The sequence below is a fragment of the Bufo gargarizans genome, chromosome 6, assembly GCF_014858855.1.
Source record: "Bufo gargarizans isolate SCDJY-AF-19 chromosome 6, ASM1485885v1, whole genome shotgun sequence".
NCBI lineage: Eukaryota > Metazoa > Chordata > Amphibia > Anura > Bufonidae > Bufo > Bufo gargarizans.
The window spans coordinates 248203661-248209660 of NC_058085.1; the positions used below are offsets into that span (position 1 = coordinate 248203661).

General features: G+C 46.8%; 1 protein-coding gene across 2 annotated transcripts in view; it reads right to left on the reverse strand.

Annotated features, from left to right (window-relative positions):
• Positions 1–5636, reverse strand: part of ZDHHC5 (zinc finger DHHC-type palmitoyltransferase 5) — a 50797-nt gene extending 45161 nt beyond the window's left edge. For both annotated transcript variants that reach the window (XM_044298585.1, XM_044298584.1), the window contains exon 1: positions 5481–5636. The gene's annotated coding sequence lies outside the window, so the exon portion shown is untranslated. The remainder of the gene's footprint in view (positions 1–5480) is intronic.
• Between the last annotated feature and the right edge of the window lie 364 nt (positions 5637–6000).

Sequence of the window (6000 nt, forward strand, 5' to 3'; positions counted from 1 at the left end):
AGTAGTGTATGTGATAAGTACATGCTAGGAAACATCTCTGCCCTCAGCATCCGGATGTCTAGCCCTCTCAATCAAGGGGAGGGGGAGTGGGGAGAGCACAGGGGTGTTACAAAAGCAGTGCTCCAAGGATTCAGCCTTGTCCCCCGATGCTCCAATGTGCTCATTTGCATATGAAAAAAACCCACACAGAACGCTCTGCAGCTGTTTAACATACAAAGGAAAGTTATTGTTTTAATATGAATGATCAACCCTACCAAGCAATATGCCTGGTTGAGGCTACTTTCACATTTGCATTGTTGTTTTCCGGTTTTGAGATCTGGCAGAGGATCTCAATACCAGAAAAAAAAAAATCTGTATAGTCCTCATGCATTCTGAATGGAAAGACCCGTTCATCCTTTCATGTATGGCATTATGCACCCGCATTTGTATAGAGCGGGCTGCTGTGGTGAGCCCGCACCCATCGGGGGCGGGTGCCGGCTGTATCATGCAGCAAGCACCCGGCCACAATGATGGGAAATGGTGATCACACCACATCCCGTCATTTAACCCCTCAGATGCCACGTTCAACGCGGATCATGGCATCTGTGAGGCAAGGCAGAGGGATGTGACTCCCTCTGCCTTCTGATTACAGCCCCCACAGTGAAATCGCGGGGCTCCAATCGGTTACCATGGCAGACTGGATGCTTCTAAAGCCTTCCAGGCTTGCCATGGTAAGCTCCCTGCTGCGCTGTGCACAAGGCACAGTTCAGCAGGGATAGTGTCAGAATCCTATTCACCCTAATAGATCTCTATTAGGTTCAACTGGAAAAGGGATCAAAAGATCCCAAGTTCTAGCCCCCTAAGGGGGCTAATAGTTAATAAATAAAAAGTTAAAATAAAGTTACACAAAGATTTTTTTTCCCGTTTTCCAATACAAAACATAGTAAATTAAATGGTGGCATTAAAAAATGCATCTTGTCCCGCAAAAAATAAGCCCTCATATGGATATGTGAACGGAAAAGAAATCTAAAAGTTATGGCTGTTGGTACATGGAGAAGAAAAAAAAGAAAAAATTAAAATAGGCCTGGTTTTAGGGGTTAATAGGAAGCCAGTAAAAATAACAATAAAAATCCCACAAACTATAGAATACTATAAATAATGAAAACGTTCCAAAATGTCCAAGAATTATAAAAATAACACAAAACTTACAAAGAACTGTTACTAGTACACTGGTTCCGTTTTAGGGGTACTGTATTCCAAGACATGTGATATTGCTTACAAGTGGTACGGTCTATTGTTATTTTTTGTATTTTTTCATATTATGAACATAATAATATATATATGATGATCCTATTTGTGTGGATGCAGTGGCACACTGCTATAATACACGTTGAGCCCTGGGCCCTTTGTTTTCCTTATAAATCCCCCCCTCTTTTTAGTATGTTATTACACTCTTTTGGGGGGCCAATATTATTTGCTGGGCGTGGTTCTTCTTGGTACAGCTTTTTAGGAGTTATCGCCTAAATTTTCTCTTTGTAAGCTGATGTTATTTTGATGCTTCTAATAACCTTTTTTTTAAAGCAAGGGTATATAGCCTCTTTTCCTTGTGAATCCTTTATGTTTTCTGTTATGAATATGGGGGTACCCTTGTGATTTTTTTTTTACGGCTATTTTTGCAGGTGTTTTATAAAAATATTTATACTGCACGGTGGACACTAATGGAAAAAAAATGGCACTAATACCAACTACAGGTGCCCTCCAAAAATACAAGCCCTCATACAGTTCTGCAGATGGAAATATAAAACATTTTGGGGTGTCAGTATATGGCGATGCAAAGAAACTTTCTTCCAAAGGTCATAACTAGTAAAACATAATTTTTCATTGCTGAAATCATACTGACCTGCAGACTAAAGGATTTTATAACATTTATGAAGAAATTACCAACTGGATGTTTCCAGCTGGGGTGTGTCCCTGCACTCTCAGACTGTCCCATTAGTGCTGTCAGTGTCAGACTACGTAGGGACACACCCCCTTAGCAAGAAAAATAGCAACACCCAGTTCATGTCAGGAGATGCCAATGGCCAGTCCCCAGCCCACCGTATACACTGCCGCCAGGCAGTCCCCAGCCCACCGTGTACACTGCCGCCAGGCAGTCCCCAGCCCACCGTGTACACTGCCGCCAGGCAGTCCCCAGCCCACCGTGTACACTGCCGCCAGGCAGTCCCCAGCCCACCGTGTACAGTGCCGCCAGGCAGTCCCCAGCCCACCGTGTACAGTGCCGCCAGGCAGTCCCCAGCCCACCGTGTACAGTGCCGCCAGGCAGTCCCCAGCCCACCGTGTACAGTGCCGCCAGGCAGTCCCCAGCCCACCGTGTACAGTGCCGCCAGGCAGTCCCCAGCCCACCGTGTACAGTGCCGCCAGGCAGTCCCCAGCCCACCGTGTACAGTGCCGCCAGGCAGTCCCCAGCCCACCGTGTACAGTGCCGCCAGGCAGTCCCCAGCCCACCGTATACAGTGCCGCCAGGCAGTCCCCAGCCTAATGTAACCACTGCTGCCAACAGCCAATCAGCACATTTGGCACCAATAAATATCACTTGGCTCCTAAATATTTACACTTTAGTTTAATTTAGAAGCAAAACAATGGCAAAGTCCAATGAGCCTGGAGATACGGCTCTATAGTACACACTAGGGTTGTTTTGATACCAAAATTTTGATTCGGTTTCGATACCATAAAAAAGTATTGCGATACTAGTTGATACCATTCGATACCACGTGTAAAAAAAAAAAAAGGAAAATCGCGCAGTTTTTATTTGTTTTGTTTTTACAGTGTTTACTGTGCAGAAAAATGCCGACATCCTCATTCTGCGGGTTGATACGATTACAGCGTTACCATATTTTTATAGCTTGTATACAGGTGAAACTCGAAAAATTAGAATATTGTGCAAAGTTCATTTATTTCAGTAATGCAACTTAAAAGGTGAAACTAACACACGAGATAGACTCATTACATGCAAAGCGAGATATTTCAAGCCTTTATTTGCTATAATTTGGATGATTATGGCTTACAGCTCATGAAACCCCAAAGTCACAATTTTGAGGTCCCCTTTGCTCAGGGGGTATGGATTAATAAGCTGACTAGAGTGTGGGACTTTGAGCCTAGAATATTGAGCCTCTAATTTTAAGCTGCATTAATGCAATTCCTTTTCATTTGCATTACTAAAATAAATGGACTTTTGCACGATATTCTAATTTCGCGAGTTTCACCTGTAGCTTCAATACATTTAAAAGAATAAAAACCTTTGAAACCACTTTTCTTTGCCATCTCCAGAGCTGTGTGCAGGCGAGCTTTTTATTGTGTGATTGAGTAGGGGGCTCTAGTGTTACTTCTAGGAGAGAAGTCCAGCTTCTTACAGTCCCCATCTCAGAGCTGACTCTTGTAAGACCCTGTTCAGACGATGTGGAACTGGCTTAGTTGCCCATAGCAACCAGATTCCACCCTTCTTTTTCCGAAGGCGCTGATCTACTTGACACCAGTTTGATAAATCTCCGCCTATGGGTCTATGCAGACAGGTCACTGGTGACAGATTCCCTTTAGCCCCCACGTGATATATTCTGACACTGGGAGGCATTTGTATACAGGGGCGAGTATAATCTTTCTTTATTTTTTGGGCAGAACAGTTACCCATCCCAGACCCGTTTATGAAAGCGAATGCACTGACAAGCATAGCCTACAGCAGAACAATGACACGCGCATGAGTCACGCCGCAGCATTACACGCTAAACCCTTTTACAGGTACTGAAGCATCCATTAACCCAGCACTGCTGTCCACAATCTAATCTTCCGTCTCGTAAAACTGCAACCAGCGCCTACACAGGTGACATCCATGTGCCGAGTCCGGGGAACACTGTCCATGTGTCGGCTGCAGGTCCCAGACCGCGATTGTTCCTATCTGATGGCGGGTCTCTTATACTGTCATGTGGATGACCATAAATCACTACGATGCAGTAAGTCAGGGTCTGTCTGGGAGATGTGGCCGACATGGGCGTGCGGACCGCCCTTATAGTACCATCTGGATCTGCAGGTTTAATTTAATAAATATCAATGACAAATCCTAACAGAAGTTGACATGCCCTGAGGATTTGAAACGCACACAACGTCACATCTTTCTGCCGATTTCCACCGCGGATACTGATGGCCTATACCAGTGATGGCTAACCTCCGGCACTCAAGCTGTGGTAAAACTACGACTCCCAGCATGCTCCATTCATTTCTGCGGAGTTCTGAGAACAGCCAAGCAAGTGTGCATCTTGGGAGTTGTAGTTTTCCCACAGCTGCAGTGCTGAGGTTAGCCATCACAGGCCTACACCATGATTAAGGACAAGTCATACTACGTCCAAAATGCGTAGGTAGGGTTTTAAATCATTGTACAAGGGTTTTTTAAGGATTCTCCAAAAAAAGAAGTGACGTTTTTACAGAGTTCACTGTGCCCTATGAGACCAGAGATCATCAGTGCTGACCACCAAAACACCAGACCTATGGGCAGCCAGGATATGACAGCGCTAGTGGTATGTGTATGACAGGAGGTGAGAGCACCCTGACACGCTGGCACAGGTCGCCTCTGTAAGAAGACCCTACAGAAAAACATACAGCACAGGCATCCACCATGGTGAGTGATGACAGGGATATCCAGGCGCTGCCAGAGTAACAGATCTGATAAGACGGGATCTGTATGAGGGATGGCACTGTGAGTCGCCACGGCATGGACACCCTACATGAGTGATCAGATCATGCCAGGTGAAGGCCGTGAATGATCATGGTGATATCCTGGCACTGCCAGGGTAATGGATCTGATAAGACTGCATGGTGACTGCCATTCTACATCAGTGATCAGATCAAGGTGAAGGCGGTGGGTGACCATGGTGATGCATTGAGTTCAGGCAGTATAGGTAGGTGGGTGCCACAGAGGGTGGCCAAGCATAGTGACATGGGTAACAGACATCCTACAGAGATTCTAGTGACCAGACCATGCCAGGTGAAGGCAGGGGGTGACCATGGTGATGCATTGAGTGCAGGCAGTATAGGTAGGTGGGTGCCACAGAGGGTGGCCACAGCATAGTGACATGGGTAACAGACATCCTACAGAGATTCTAGTGACCAGACCGTGCCAGGTGAAGGCAGTGGGTGACCATGGTGATGCATTGAGTGAAGGCAGGTGGGTGTCACCGAGGGTGGCCACAGCATGGTGACATGGGTAACAGACATCCTAGTGACCAGACCATGCCAGGTGATCGCGGCGATGCCAGGGTACTGTATCTGATAACACAGGCAGGGTACGGCCACCCATAGGACATCTCAGGCTTCCACAGCCAGCTCCCGGCGGTCGGTACAGGTGACACATTAACAATATAGGGAGTAGCCGGGATCCTGATAGCTGCTTTAATTCCGGGTCGACCTGACAACTGGGAGGTTTGCGCCCCCTAATATCACTTTCTTATTCCTACCCGGCAAGTAAGGGGTGGTGATGTCGTCCTCAGGCTCCACCCACACACAATCGGGGAGTCTATCGCGATATGTGGCGGTTTGTCTCCTCCGCTGTCGTCTCCGGTGGCTCGCGTTTCCTCTGGACTTCACTCAACTAGCTCTCGGGCCTAGTCATCTCCGATTGGACGTCGGCGAGAATGACGTCAATAGCGGCGGCGTTCTTCTAGCCTTCGGATTGGCTGCAGGATTTCCCCCGCCCGCCTCCGTGCTTTCAGAGCACTGACGCTCTAGTTATTTCCTTTCGAGAAGGGAGCTTGTGATTGGTGGACGCAGGGAGTGTTCGTTACTAGAGGGTGAGCGCAGCTGCAACCTCCCTACCGAGCGCTCTATGGGCTCTGACAAAATGGCTAATCGGTAGTAACTCATATCAGTGGAGTTATTGATTTCAGTGGTTGAAAAGGTAACCAAAACCCTAAATATGTGACCTGCTGAAACCGCAGACCTCCCAACTTTTGCTATTGTTATATTGACATCTGAGAG